Here is a 15,180-nt window from a genome sequence, read left to right as displayed (position 1 = left end):
ACATTAAGTAGACATTAACCCAGTGTTGACGCTCTTGCTGTCAGTTTATCTTTACAGTGGGTGGCTAATTGACATATCTATCGGCATGTTTATTGTCCTTAAAGGTAAATGGCCTAGTTTCTGACAGCTGGTAGTGTTATAGACAAGTGCTGTCGTGAGTGTATATTGTATAGATTGTATATTTGTCTTCTTTCAGCAACACATATGCTTTACAAAATACATTTTTGGCATAAAGGCAGTCATAATTGCAAAACAATGGCACATACCAGACCCAATAAGCTGGTTGGAGATGAGCCAGGTCTCAATAACCGCTCAATGCATGCTGGCTAGATATCTGTCCAACTTGATCCCGACTTGCTCTGACATCATGCACACATACTGTAGGCAATGATAATCTCATCTCAGCACAGTTGCTTTTCTCCGACTGCAAGACCCAGGCGGACCCGGAGCATGCTGGGAAATGCAGGCCTCTCAGCGGATTTCACAGCTGATTGGTTCAGAATCGGCTCAACATGGCGTTTTATAGCAACTTTTTATTGGTTTTGAATTGGAGGGATTTTATTTGCCATTTGTCTGATTTATAGGTTTATTCTGAACACATGTTGTGTGGCTGATAGTTGCATTTAGAAGTCAGAGAGACTAAAAAGGTTCAGATCACGGATCATACACCGTGTGTTGTTAAAATCAGCAACAGATCCCATAGAGCATTTTGAGAGCTACTCTGTCATAATTTAAACAACTGGAGACTTGTACAAGCTGATATGTGGGTCTGATAAAATTTTATTTAATCAGAATTGGACCGTAGTGTTTCTGTCACTTCCTGTTCAGCCTGAACGCTACAGGAAACGGCGGGAAACTGTCCGACTTGAGAGCAGATTTTTGACACCGCCCCAAGCTGCTGCCGCCAGCTCTCGTCCTCTTTACAGGGCGAGGCACAGCTCATCTCGGACAAGCCTCATGTTGTATTACAGGGTTCTATGATGACCAAGAAGTACAGCCTGTCGCATACAGTGTTTGGGTGAGTCCTGTATTTGAAAACTGTTCCAAAAAATGCAGATTATGTATCATGATTTCTATGAACACAGATGAAGCCGGCTAAGTCTCTACCCTGCAGATCCAATATGTGCTGAACTTCAACTAATGCGGCGGTTGGCTTGGCAGCGTTGCTCTGCTCATGTGATGCTCTGGATTATATCTTAGCGAGCTTGACACAGGGCTTTCTTGATCTCACAAACCCCTCCCGACAGAGATCCCCAACATTTGAATTGTCGTGTGCACATACTGGAAATAAACATTCTAAATTCACATAAATCTAAATGCTGATGCAGGAGGGGGCCACGGAGGTGGATGAAGTCACGTTTTTCTGTGGTGCAGCAGCGAGGAAGCATGTGTTTGCATATAGAATGGGATCCAAATTGTTTGAGACGACCTAACCGTATACAGAACATGTGAATATAAAACTTCCATGCCTGCTTAAACCGAGGACAGGGCTCCATGATCTCCTTCATCTTCATCCTTCATCACTCGTGTCCCTCTATCCGGCTTTGTCCAGCGGTACATTGCACATTGTGTTTCTCAAATTTGCTCTCATCAGCAGTTTTGGAAGAGCTCATGTCTGTTGACAGGGGATATATGGAGGGAATTAACCAGCTCCACTACATTGCTTATGACTTAGCGTGCTTTAGAGGGAAATGCTCTGGCCAGGAAACTTCCTGTGGAGCTCCATAAGCCAACATGCAGTTTGGGTAGAGAAGGCTTTTTATAATTTAATAATTTATTCTTTTCATTGATCCACCTATGGGGTTATTACACACTACACACAAGCCTGAAATACATACATGCTCATGTCCTATTCATGCACTAATGGAATGATGTCAGTCTGCCAGTGCTCCCTGAGCGGCTGAGGGGGGTCTGGTGCCTTCCGTTCTGGTGCCTTGCTCAAGAGCACCTTGGAAGTGCCCTGGAGGTGAACTCCAACTTCAAGCCCACACTCCGTACTGTGGTCCAACCAGGGACTTGAACTTGCAACCCTCCGGTTCCCTACAGATTGAGCTACTGCCACCCCTCATTATTTTATTCCCCTATTCCACCTCCTAAACATAATGCTGCAGTTGCTAAGCAACAAGAGAGGGATGGGCTGAAGGTGTGTTGTGCCCAGTTATTTATGCTAATGATTTTATTAAGGCAATATAAACTGACCAAAAGGCTTATTTCTCTCAAATATGATCTGTTAGTGAGCACTTATCCTTTGCCGAGATAGTCCATCCACCTCTCAGGTGTGGCATATTGAGATACTGACGAGGCAACGTGATTATTGCACAGGTGTGCCTTGGGCTAGCCACCATAAAACTTTGAGTTCAACTCTTGAAAAACGGGGGCAAAAACAAACGTTTTGCATTTATTATTTTAAGTGTACATGATGTCAATATGGTTAAATCCATAAAGTCCTGTGTACATTATTCCTAGACTGAGACTCTTAAAATTGTAATTATGTAAATTATTCCCTTTTTAATATTTCCATTAAATTTAGGAGATAGCATTAGTCAACCATTTCCTTTAGTGGTGGGTTATCCCAAAGTGCATGTTATTGTAAAAAAAAAAAACATTAAATAAAAATTATGTTTTGGCACACCCCATTGCTCCATTTGCTTCCCCCATTAAATTCACTCAAATTCACTCATGTAGGACAAGATTTCTAATTGCCGTATTTAATGTGTTAATGATTTAATTATTCTTTTAATTAATTTGTTACGACTAAATGATTGAGTTCATTCAAGGGCTCTTGGCCTGTCTTTGGGGAGGGCGGGGACAAAGGGATGCTTTTCCATATCAAATGTTGGAGACATAGAAACAGGAGAGCAAGGGAGTGATGCAACAAATGCATGCAGGTGTTTTCTCAAGCAATAAAATTAATAGGCCACATATATTTCTTTGTGCAATGGAGTCTTTCGTAGTAAGTTTGCAAAACACTCCAGTTTATTACAAGACTGACAGAGACAGCAACTCTATTTTCCCTCCCCAGTGAGAAATGACTGAAACCTAATCTGAAGTAAACAGGCTCTCAAGGCCTCTTTTTCGGGTGTGGGGGGGGGTGTTGTGGCTTCTCAAGCACATCAACCACCCAAGCTTCAGCATCAAAGGGATCACCATTTTTAATTGAAATGCCTTTTTAATGTATAATGTAGTTCATTTCTTTAATTTAGATTCGATAGTCACGGAAAAGGAATTGAGCTGGAAAGGTCAGACAAAATATAAGCATTCCAGAGCACACCAGCCCTATTAGTTTTTCAAACAAATCTACCGTTGCAGACTATGAAAATGTGGCGTGAACTTTTTAGGGGGCTGCAAATTGCCTCAAAGTTTTATTGATAGAGTAAAAACCTCAGTTGATGGATAAAGAGGCTGCTATTCAGTATGCAGAGGATTCAGCGTACTGTTGAAGGGATGCTTTTATCTCTCTCCTTGCAGCCGAGAACCTACATTTTCTTTACACGCGCCACGTGCAGGTTATCAGCAGATGTAAATCTTTGTTTTGCAGAACACTTAGCGTTCTATCCTGAAGAGCAGAGCTGCATGTTATTTGCATGATATTTGATCCACGTTTTCCTTGTTGAAATGTAAGGGCTTAAGTAAAATCTAAAATAATATAGCAGGGTGCTAGTTTGTCATTTTGTGATCATAATTAATTTAATTATGTGCATAATACCTCTTTTCAAAAATACTAGTTATTTATAGGCTATTTTGGGTTGTAAGCTTGTTTGATTTCTTACTGAGTGAGATGAGAAGATCCGTATCAATCGTGTGTGCACATACAGAGTGAGACTTGGGATGCGGCTAGCTTAGCTTAGCACAAAGATTGGAAGCAGGGGAAATGACAAGCCTCGCTGTAGCCAAAGGTCAAAGACACACTAGTCTACATCCACAACATTCTACTTCCAAGAATTCCGCCTTTGTTTCGGCATTCTAACCTCCAATGGATTTCTGAGAACTACGTTGTAGCTAGACTGTCCAATCTGAGTTTTCTGTTGCATGACTAAAAAAACCTTAAGTCCACATGTTCCACTATAAAAAGTTCCTTCCTGAAGCTATTTTATGCAGATGACACCCAGATCTACCTTGGCTCCAAATCCTTCCACAATCTTCCCCTCTCCCACATCAACTCCAGTTTTTAAGATATTAAAACCCGGATGCAACTTCCTTAAACTCAACAGTGATAAAACAGAAATCCTCCTCAAATGCTACAAATTCACACTCACCAAAATCTATAACCCTACTCTCACCATTTACGGCACCATTGTTTCCCCATCTCCCCAGGCTCAGAACCTTGGCGTGGTCTTTGACTCCACCCTCTCCCTTGAGCCCCAAATTCATTATGTCATTAAAACCTCCTTTCAGCTCCGCAACATCGCCAAAATCAGACCCTCTCTCACACCCCCCGCTGGGGAAAGACTCATTCACGCCTTCATCTCCTCCCGACTGGAGTACTGCAACTCACTTTTCCTCGTCATCAGCTCTGCCTATATCAACCAACTCCAACTGGTCCAGAACGCAGCCGCCTGCCTTATTACCCGCCCCACACCCTGGCACCACATCCCTCTATTCCTGAAACAACTCCACTGGCTTCCCATCTCCCACTGGATCACCTGCAAAATCCTGGTCCTCACCTACAGAGCCCTCCACCATCTGGCCCCCTCATACATCACCAACCTCCTCTCCCCCTATCCACCCTCACAGTCCCTCAGATCCACCTCAGTCGGTCTCCTCTGCATCCAAAAGTCCAACTTTTGGAGTTTTGGGGACAGAGCCTTAGCAGAGTGGTTAGCACTGTCAAGCTAGAACCCAGGTTCTGGGTTTGAATCCTTCTGTGTGGAGTTTGCATATTCTTCCCGTGTTATGGAGGGTTTTCTGCCTCGTCCCACAGACATAACATGCAGGTTAGGTTAATTGTTGACTCTAAATTGCCCATAGGTGTGATAGATGGCCACCTGTCCAGGGTGTGCCCAGCATCTCACCCAATTTTAGCTGGGATACGCTCCAGCCGCCCGCGACCCTGAATACATAAACAGTTACACATGGTAAGTTTTACATTGGATTTATTTCAATTTTATTTAAAGTATCAATTCATAACAAGAGTAATCTTGAGAAACTTTACAGATAGACTAGGTCTAGACCACACTAGACCACATCCTTTACAAGGACCCAACAGTTCTAGTAGTTTCCTCCAGAGCAAGCAACAGTGCAACAGTGATGAGGAAAAACTCTCTTTTAGGAAGAAACCTGGGCCAGACCCAGGTTCTTGATAGGCAGTGTCCTCTTTTGCCCGGACATGTCCATGTTCATGAATTCATGAAAATGTCAGTTTTTTCATGGGACCATTATAAGCATGTACTTAAATTGACTCGCGCTTTGCACACAATACTACGGTACTTTGTTGCGTGACATCATTCCTGCATAGAAATTACAGCTTCACACAGCTGAGAATAACAAACTTTCCACCTACCGTCCCAGTCGGGACAAGTGGGAGATGGACTGCACTGCGTGCAAATATGCTTCAGTGTCTAATAAAGGTGCTGGAGATCTCAACGCTCACATGGACACCAAAAATCCTTATCTTATTATATTGAAAAAGTTTTAAGAGATATTTGGTTGAGGCTAGATTTTTAAGCTGACACAGAATAGGTCATATTTTGAACTTTATTTCATATTTATTTATTTGAAAAGAGCCATTATTTTGTTACAGGTTGTTACAATTTTTTTCATTACATACATTATTTTTGTACCGTTGAGGCATAGTAAAGCTTGTTCATTAAACTCTGAGAAGCCCGTCTGAATTTGTGTGTCGAGGCTGGGCCGAGTGTCCTCTTTCTTTGGAAATCTAAATATGGTCAGCCAACGTAGGCTGACCATATTGCAGGACAGAGGATCTCTTAACAGATCATTTGTTGCAATGAAATTACTTGCAAACTTCCTTGAAAACAAAGTCACTCATGTGTCCCCATACTGGCCTTGTATTTCTCACAACCGAGTGAGGCTTTCTGCACACTGTAGCTCGCTTCATAGAGGCACAGGATGTAATCTGGGATTAATTACTGGAATTCACTGCACCGCACCGTGCCTCTCTTCTCCTGGCGGCTCTGAGGCATCTGGCGCTGTCCAGGCTAATCTGGATGACCGTGGATTTGGACGGCAGCTGGAGGACGCAGGTATCACTTAGTATAGGCAGCACCATTCTGAAGTTAAGACTGTGTGCGTGAAGCTTTGTGGGATAATTTCAGGGGTCAGGTATTGTACTGTTTATTAGCAGTGTGTGCCGGTGTACTTAGCCATGCTTTTTTATTTGTGGTTTTGTATTCATGCATGCAAACCCATTTTTGGTCATGCGAGAGAGTAGGTGAGTAAGTAGCAAGTGGAAAAACTTGACAAGAGTCCCACGCAGGCTGTCGAGCTACGGGTGTTTACAGTTAAAATATTTGCCTGTCTAGGGGATCTGAGAAGTGGGAGATAAGGCAGAGACAGGCCCTGTCATGAACAGAACTGTCGCTCTCCCTCCCACCCAAGTCCTCTTTATTAAACGAACATTGATTTCTCTTAGCCTTTGATAATCTCCCTCCTCCCCTCATCCCCCCCCCCCCACCCGAGTTTAATCAAAACACATCAAATGTTTGCCACCAAGGACAACCATGTCAAAAAAATTCCTTGCTTACCGGCGGCCTTGTTTTAGACCATTTCTTTACTGCAGCGCGTGTCTATGCAAGACGAGACAGTGAGAGAAAGTGTTTTTGTTTAAATCTGCAATGGTGTGTGTGTGTGTGTGTGTGTGTGTGTGTGGTGTTGTTGTTTTTTTTAAATTAAACTATTGCTGCCATCATTTCTCCACAAGGTAAAAAATTGCTGCTTTTCTGCTTTCTCAGGAGTTTCTTGCTGCAAGATGTGTTTCCACATTACGCGTGTTCATCGTACATGAACACATTCTTGCTTCTTACTTCCACAGGTTTAATTTTTACACTGTGTTCCAATGGTGACAGGGGGGTCCGCATCAGGAGTGTGTGGTGGGTTAAAGCAGTAGCCTAAGCAAGCATCTGGGCTTGTCTCCCAGTTGCTGGGTTGGGCCCCTCCTGGGTCTGCCGATGAGCGAAATTATTTTTAATGGATCTTCATAAAACCATCTGTACGAGCACACCTGCACACTGGAAGGCTATCGACAAAATGATTATGACCGCAGGACCCAGAAATTGCTCTAAAATGTGTAATCATTTTGTTTGCTGTATCCACAGCCTCCCTTCTCCTTCATGTATCTGTATTCTTTGGTGCCTGGTTCAACAAAGCAAGGTTATTTTCCTCCTCTTGGGTCTATGGCCTGCACGATTTCCATTTAGATTTGAGGCGGTGTTTTTAACGTATAACAGGTCTTTGCTCTGCATTCAAGGATGCTTTATATTAAATGTCATGGAAATGGGTTGTCTGACCTGGCCAGAGGTGCATTGTCTGCAATAAATAAAGGTTAATTGTGGATGTTCATTTCCACAGATTGTGGTTATAATGAAGCTGATTTGCCATCCAAGTTCCATAATGTCCCACTATCTTTCAAAACGGTGTTGAGTGGTTGGCAGGCATTTTGGCAGCCTGATAAATTCCCCCCATGCTAAATGTGCCTACTGTTTAAAAAATATATGTTGCCCAGTTTATTGTAATAATTGGCAGTACTGAGATAGAGGAAATAAAATAGTCCATCAACACGTCTCGGATTTTGCATTTTGAATATCTACTTTATTTCTGATTCATCTCCTATGCAAATGATAGATCCACAACTCTGGCTCTCTATATCATCATTTCAAATGCTGAAGGGACCTAACACAATCTTCGCTGACAGGTTCAACTGTTTCTACCACACATTCCCCTGTTACTTCTCATCAAATTTGATTTTGTATGAAGATATAGCTGATGTTTTATTTATTTCGGCCCTGTGAGACAACCCGCAGGGTGTCATGATTTATACGTACTGAACAAAAAAAAAAAAGGAGAGAAAAAGACTTTAATGAAATTCAATGAGATGAAATTTAGCACAACCTCTATTGGGGTTGGCCATATCATTTTGAAGTGCTTCATTATAGCAGTGGTTGTGGCCTGTGGGACATCTTCATTTGGGATGTGGCATGCCTCATTCATCACTGTAAGATAAAGAAAGGCCAATGTATCTGCCAAAACATGTACAACTTTTTGTTTTTTACTGTCCCACTAGTTGCATCTTATTCACTTTTAACTAAACTCTACAGTGTTTTTGCTAACAGTACTGAACAAAATAAGGTTTTAATGTGTCCCGAGCTCATGTAAAACACCATCACTGATACAGGATCAGTAAAAAACACTTACAGCTGTGTAGTAAAAATAATACTGTTCCATTACAGCTGCACACGGCTGTGTGCGTAGCCTCCCATGGGTCCCCTTTGCGTAGCTCGTTGAGGTGTGTGTGCTCATATGTCTGTGTCAGATCCATGAATGCCCAGCCACAGCTCTTTTTTTAATTCTTTTAGAGCCAGATGTTCCTCTGATTGGAGGATGAGGAAGGAGCGATGAAGAGGATAAACCAACAAATAATGAGGTTCACTGCATCGGGGTAGCTCCTTTCTACTGCTGTTTCACTCTCTCTACAGGGCAGTTTGCCACTCTGTGAGCTTCTTCTGTTCATGTAACTCCACTCTGCCTCTTATCTGCCTCCCAGATTTGTCACGTTTCTCTTAATCACACACACACACACACACACACACACACACAAACACACACACACACACACACACACACGCAAACGCGCACGCACGCTCCCCTGCCTCTCACTCTTACTGATGTGGAGGCAGATGCTCCAGGCCCCCAGAAGGAGAGTGTCTCTGATATAAAAAGGCCTAATGAATGGGAGCCGCCTGTTTGTGTGCCGGCCGCCAAGTCGTGCAGCTGCACAGGCGCTGGATGGCACAAACAAAAGCCCCCCCCCCCCGTCTCCTGCTGCAAAGCCACTGCAAAAGCCAGGATGTTGCACGTGTGCGGCTTCAGATTGAGGCAAATGATTTAATCCATAACTAGAGCTAACACAAAAACAAACCACTGGGTTTGTATCTCCGGTCCAAAGGGATTTGTCCCAATACGAGGTGAAGTTATTGATGAGACGAGGCCACAAGATTATTTCCACAACCTCGTTGTGCTGAAACCTCCAACGGGTGTAGCGTCTCAGCGCTAAATTCTCCCAATTGCCTGCCTGTTTTCCATAGCTATTTTCGGTTAATTACTCCTAATGAATTTGTGTATCTGTATTGTCCTCTAGAGTACTAAAGAGCGGTCTCTTGTCAGAGGTTGGGGGGGGGAATTCAAAAACTATTTTGTCAGTCTCTAATCAATCTCACTGGTTTTGATTGATGTCTGTCTGGTCTACTTTTGTGTGCGGCAGGGGAAGTATTCTTTTCCCCCCTTTGTTTATTCCATTATCTTAAAGCTTTGTTGGGGGTGTAATGGAAGCTTAGAGGAACAGGTGATGGGGCTAATTAGTCATTAGCGAAGAGATTAGGGTCCCAAATGACAAGTGCATGCTTTACAAGGTCATAATTTGATTAAAGTCGCTGCCAGTTGATAGGAGAAGCTACTCTGAGATGATTAATGTGTCCCCACCCCCCTGTCTCTTCCTCACCACATGCCACCAAGATTATCTCTAATTTTATCATACTTTTAGAAGCGAGTGTTTGTCACTTCATGTGTGACAGCCTGATGTACCACAGGCCGGTCTGTTTAGCTGAATAAACTAATCTTGGGGCCTTTTCATTTGAGACGGTGATCCAGACAGTCTACACTATAAACACCAGTTGATCCTTGTCTACGTGCTGGGTTGTTTTCATGAACATACTGTAGTATCAAGCACAATAATGGCTTTGTCTGGGGCCACACTGGTTGAACTTTTTGTGTTGCCATTCTTGTGTGCTCCAGCAGGGTCGCGGTGCACTGCTGCACACACATGTTACTCTTGTTGTAGGTGTGGTGTGTAGGTCCAGCACACCTTTTGTCATTTTTACACTTGTATGTGTCTCCATCTTCTAGCTCTAGCTTTAAATTTAGAATACATCTGATATGTTATCTAGTATATTTAGTGGTTTCCTTTTTATATATGATTAGAGTTCATTATAAAAGAAAAATAATTGCATAAATTGTTGATGAACATCATTATCATTGGGCTAGGGGATCGTTGCTGCGTTTGATTTTCATCACCCCCCGTTTCCGTTATTCTGTATGCGTGACATACATCACATTCATGCGTCACTGTTTGGAAATGGGAACCATAGCTTCCTGCGTCATGACTCGCCACAACAGCGTGCGTTTTAATGCTACTGGTGCTTGAATTTACACTGAAAACCAAATGGTTCTGTGATGCGCGTCATCCGCCATTGGCTTGCGTTGCCCTTAACAGTCATTCCTGTGATGATGTATCTTTTTGACATGCGTATGGCTTTTGCATTTGCTCCTAAAAAAATGTGAGCTCATCAATTATACTTGGGTCATGGGGTCGGAGGAGCCCTGAGGCATTGTACTCGCCACTACAGAGCGGTCTTCCATTTGTGGTTTTATAGCTGTTGTGCAATGAGCAAAGCACAATGTGACTTTTGTGATTTTTCTCAAAAGGACAAGAGTGTGACATGTCTAATTGACTGGCTAATGGACAGATGAGTCAGTAAAGGTTTTCTTTTCAGTGACACCCCCCCCCCCCACACACACACACACACACACACACACACACACATACACACACCTTAAATTCATGCCATCAATACTTTCTGAGCCCCGAACTGTTAAAAGGTGGAGTGTGCTTCGCTGGCCTGCAGTGTCGTTTCTAGATCCAACATTTTCCATGAGTGCCGTTCTTTGGACTTCATGCATGTGCCCTGCCCTTCACCTTTCCCCTGAATCACCTTCTCTCCCTATTGTTTACTAGTTGCCATTCTTCGCCATCAAATATTGATAGAGGTCACCAGCAGAGCAACATCACCCTATCTCAATTTTTAATATATAATATAGTACCACAAATAGTGATCCCTCCACTTTAATGCTTTCGAAGGCAATCGCTTCCCCACGAGTTCCATTGGTTCAGGTTTCAGTTTATAAATATGTTCCCCTCAGGTCCATTGAAAGCCACACTGCAGCTTCATATGTAGTGAACCATGCCACCAGTGAATTAGAAATACACTTAAACCCCTTCAAAAATCGACAAGAGTCAACATATTTCCAGTGCGCATCCTAAGTGGCCTTTTGGAGAAAGTAATAACCTTAAATAATCTGGGAGAAGAATGGGGATGGGGGGGACTGGAGTGGGGCAGATATAGGCTAAGGATGCTGAAGGGACTAAGTGTCAAAGAAACCATGAGTGAGATATTGAGTCCATCTCATTTATCTTTAATACACACATGGATGAGGAGTCACTCTGGATATGTGGGGTCGGTTTTAGGCAGGTCACTGAGCATAAAAAGCATGAAAATAGAAAGTGTGCAGTGTGTGTACTTGTATGTATGTATGTATGTATGTATGTATGCAAACTGAGTAAACAGTGTTAAGGGTTTATCTGTCTCAGTATATCTTTTATCATCCTGTCCATGTGCTCTGTTGTCTCCAAATGCTGCCCAAAGATCTCTTTTCTACGGGATATGAGAGCAGTGTATTTTTAGGAATGTATTTTTTGGGCTGCTTTTCTCTTTTTATCCTCTGGCAGGCCCTCATTTAGTTGCTGCCCCCTTGGTGAGGAAGCAATGGCTCCTTGAGGGTGTCAGTTGCCACAGCTCCAACACATAAGCTGATCTGGAATGAGCTATGGGGCCAGGGCCACTTTGACAGATGTGGCTTAAGCATTTTAATTCACCACCCCCTCCTCCTCCTCGCCCTCTTCTCACATATGTAGACACATGCAAACACACAAACATTCCTATTATCTCAAAGATGATAAACCAATACATAAAGCCTACTATGAGAATCTGCAAAACCCTGGATTACGCTCAATGTTGACGTTTTCTTTACATCCGATACCAACATTTGGTTGACAAAAACATTTTGTTATTTTGAAAGCGATAGTGGAGAGATGGCGGACAATTAGGCTGTTGAATTTAACACCTAAGCCATGGAGGATTATTGCAATAAAAAAACAAACCACTTCCTACCAGCTTTCCTGTTTTTTTGGGCTCTGGGAGGCGTTTCATGTCTCAGTGTATTGTTTGTATCTGTTAATTTCTGAATATAAAAAAATTAAATTTGATTGCAAAAAAAACACGTTTTCACGTATAAACTCTGGACAATGCACGAGGAATCCGGTCGCCCCATTGTTTGGAGTTTGCCACTATACATGCAGCACACAACAGGAGATTGTCTATCAGAAGCAGTCTCACTTACTGGAAATACTTGGTTGAGGGGAGGGGTGGCACCTGTGTAGAGGGTGCAGCAGACAGGTCAGGATGCAGATTGTACCTTGTAATCAGGTCGTGAACAGAGTGTCTTCCGTTCTCTTTGGTTCTGGTTTGGTATTTCATGTTGCCATCTACATGTAAATCCAACCCAATCTCACTCCCTGCCCATCAAAAAGACTCTTGGTCAGGTGCCTTTGGCGTTTGTTACTGATGTAAAAAGTGTCCTTTGGCGTCATATTTAGACGCGCTTGGTTAGCACTTTTGCCGTCCCTTTTTGACGCTCTGGGTTGGGACATACATTTAACTGACATGTGGCACAAGAACAAGACAGTTGGATCGTAGGTAGGGTTACAAAATGTACGTTTCAGTGAGCCATGGCACAATAACGGGACACAAACCTCAGTCTCCTGGGAGAAAGTCCTGTGTTTGACTTATCCACCCCCCCGACCAACCTCCCCACGCAGAATTTCCCCCTTACACATTACTCCCTAAACCCCATCTAGATGCTGCTCTCCCCGGTACGCTCTACACACACGCCAAAGAATGCCTTTTTTTTTTTTTAACGTCTGTATTTTTTACGCGTTCACATTGAGAACTAGTTGTTTAGTGACACATGGCACAAGAACGAGAGACAAACCCCGGTCTCCTGCGTGAAAGTCCTGTGTTGTTTGACCCATCCACCCCCCCCCCACCAACCTCCTTGTGCAGATTTTCATTCTACTGGCTACCGTTGTCGTTCGTCATACTATGTCATCTTACAGCGCCGTGTTTGAGCTGCCACTGTGCTTGTTGCGTTCCATATATGCCAAAGGGTGATTTTTGTGTCTGTCTCACAATGAGAGACAATGACCAAGCATCAGTATTTTAGAGTTGGGGTGTCAGAATGGTTTGGTAAATCAGCCTTCAACCAGATTTTGTGCTAGCGAGCTAGTCCAGATAATTTTGATCTGCAAACTAATTCAGAATCTATGAACAGGCAAATATTATTTAAAAAGTTTAACTGCCGGATGCAAGATGTCTTCTACTTCCCTGAAACTTGATTTCTCCATATAACCTTTTGTAAAAAGCCTCTCTACAGTTGACCAAGTGTCCATGTGAAGAGATCACCGGGGGAGCGGGGTCTCTTGGGGCTTTCTGATCACAATACTTCCATGGCTTATTTAAGACGCGCTCGCCTCTGCAGCACAGTCAGGGTCACTTTACATGGAGGACTCATGAAATAAGAAGTTAAGTGAAATGGTGGTCTCATGCCTCTTTTGACTGAAAGTGGCCTTTCAAAAGGGTTACTGAGTCTGCGTTCAGAGAAAGCACTTGGTATGGTGAACTGTTGGGGGGGGGGGTAAAACATCTCTCTTGGATCATGTACGCTTCAATGCAACATCAGTGACTTTTTCTTTCTTTCTTTTTTTACCACGCTGCACTGGAAGGGCAACATCTAGCAAATAAATGGTGTTATTGGCTCTTACACATACAATGTCTGTTATATTTTATTGACTAGAAGAACACAAGGTGCATTGCTTCAATACTCTAAAAACATTACATTTATGGGGGGCGGGGGGTAAGACAATTCAACAGACATCCAGTCTATTACATCTTGAGCATCATGACCTAAGGAGTTGATCATGTTTAAAGCAGCAGGGGCCCGTTTCAGGAAGGAGGTTTAACAACTGAGCCTAACCCTGATGTCTGAGTTGATTTAAACTGATAGGGGGAACTCTGATTTGGGTCCTTGTGCTCAGAAATAAACAAAGAGCTGCATTGAAAGATGACAACAAAATAAAGAGAGAACAACTGAAATAGTTAGACATACCCCATTTCGACCATTTCTCATGAGAAAACAGAATAGGAAAAACAACCTCTATTTCTATCTACTGGACCAGCCAAAGGCACATCAACTATTTTTTTCTCCTTTCTCCCCATCGTCACTGAAAGCAATCATTTTAGAATTGATTTCCATGGCTCAGAGAGAAATAATGGGAATTCTTTCTAATGTAGAAATGTATGTGTTCCTTTTGGTTAACCAGAATAGACCATATTTCAAGCTTGTCAGTTAGAGGAGTAAAAATACCCCTCAGATTTGGCCCAACTTTTTCTTTTTCTCCTATTCCCACTGTCTAAAAGTGACAACTCATCATCTCTAAAAAAATCTATCAAATAATTTGAAATATTCTTCAGCCTTCTGAAATAATGGGAGAAGTGTAGGTCTTTTTAACACTAAGGGTCCACATTTGTCTGTTTTTGATGAGATAGAATGGCACACCAACCAGCAAATCATTCTTCACAGTGGCAACGAGGGGGGGGGGGGGGGGGTTTATGACAATTGCCTTAACATGCCCAAGTTAGCACTCCTGTTCATATTTATTCCCACTTAGACCCACTCACGTCTCGTTGTTATGGAGCTGAAGTGAAATCTACATGTCCATCCACGGCGCCCCACTGTCCAATTTGAAAAGCTCACTTCCATGTGCCCTCTTCCATTCTCCAGAATTGTACAGGCCCTTTTTTACCCACAGCAGCTCACAAAAAAAACCAGTCAATCCAACAGCAGCAGCTCCTCTCCCCTGGACGAGCCCAAATCCATTTACCTAGGGTTTATCCATCAGCAGCTGTCGAGTGCGTAACACCCTGCCCAGGTGCCATTACTGTACCATTACATACGAGATTCCCCCAGTTTATTAGCACTATAGGATCGTGTCAGCCATTATTAATGATAGCTCAACCCTTGCCAATGAAAGAGACTATTGATTGACAGAGGAGG

The 15,180-nt window shown here is 42.9% G+C and overlaps 1 long non-coding RNA gene across 1 annotated transcript; it reads right to left on the bottom strand.

Moving 5' to 3' along the window:
* Positions 1 to 4,390: 4,390 nt before the first annotated feature.
* On the bottom strand, positions 4,391 to 14,944 carry LOC117934651. Its single transcript, XR_004654529.1, has 3 exons — positions 14,930 to 14,944; positions 10,944 to 10,948; positions 4,391 to 4,805 (listed from the first exon to the last, which is right to left on the bottom strand). It is a non-coding gene; the product is annotated as an uncharacterized LOC117934651 (long non-coding RNA).
* Between the last annotated feature and the right edge of the window lie 236 nt (positions 14,945 to 15,180).

This window comes from Etheostoma cragini, chromosome 19 (genome assembly GCF_013103735.1).
Source record: "Etheostoma cragini isolate CJK2018 chromosome 19, CSU_Ecrag_1.0, whole genome shotgun sequence".
Taxonomy (NCBI): Eukaryota; Metazoa; Chordata; class Actinopteri; order Perciformes; family Percidae; genus Etheostoma; species Etheostoma cragini.
Note: the sequence above shows the minus strand (reverse complement) of the source record. Positions and strands in the feature narration are given on the sequence as shown.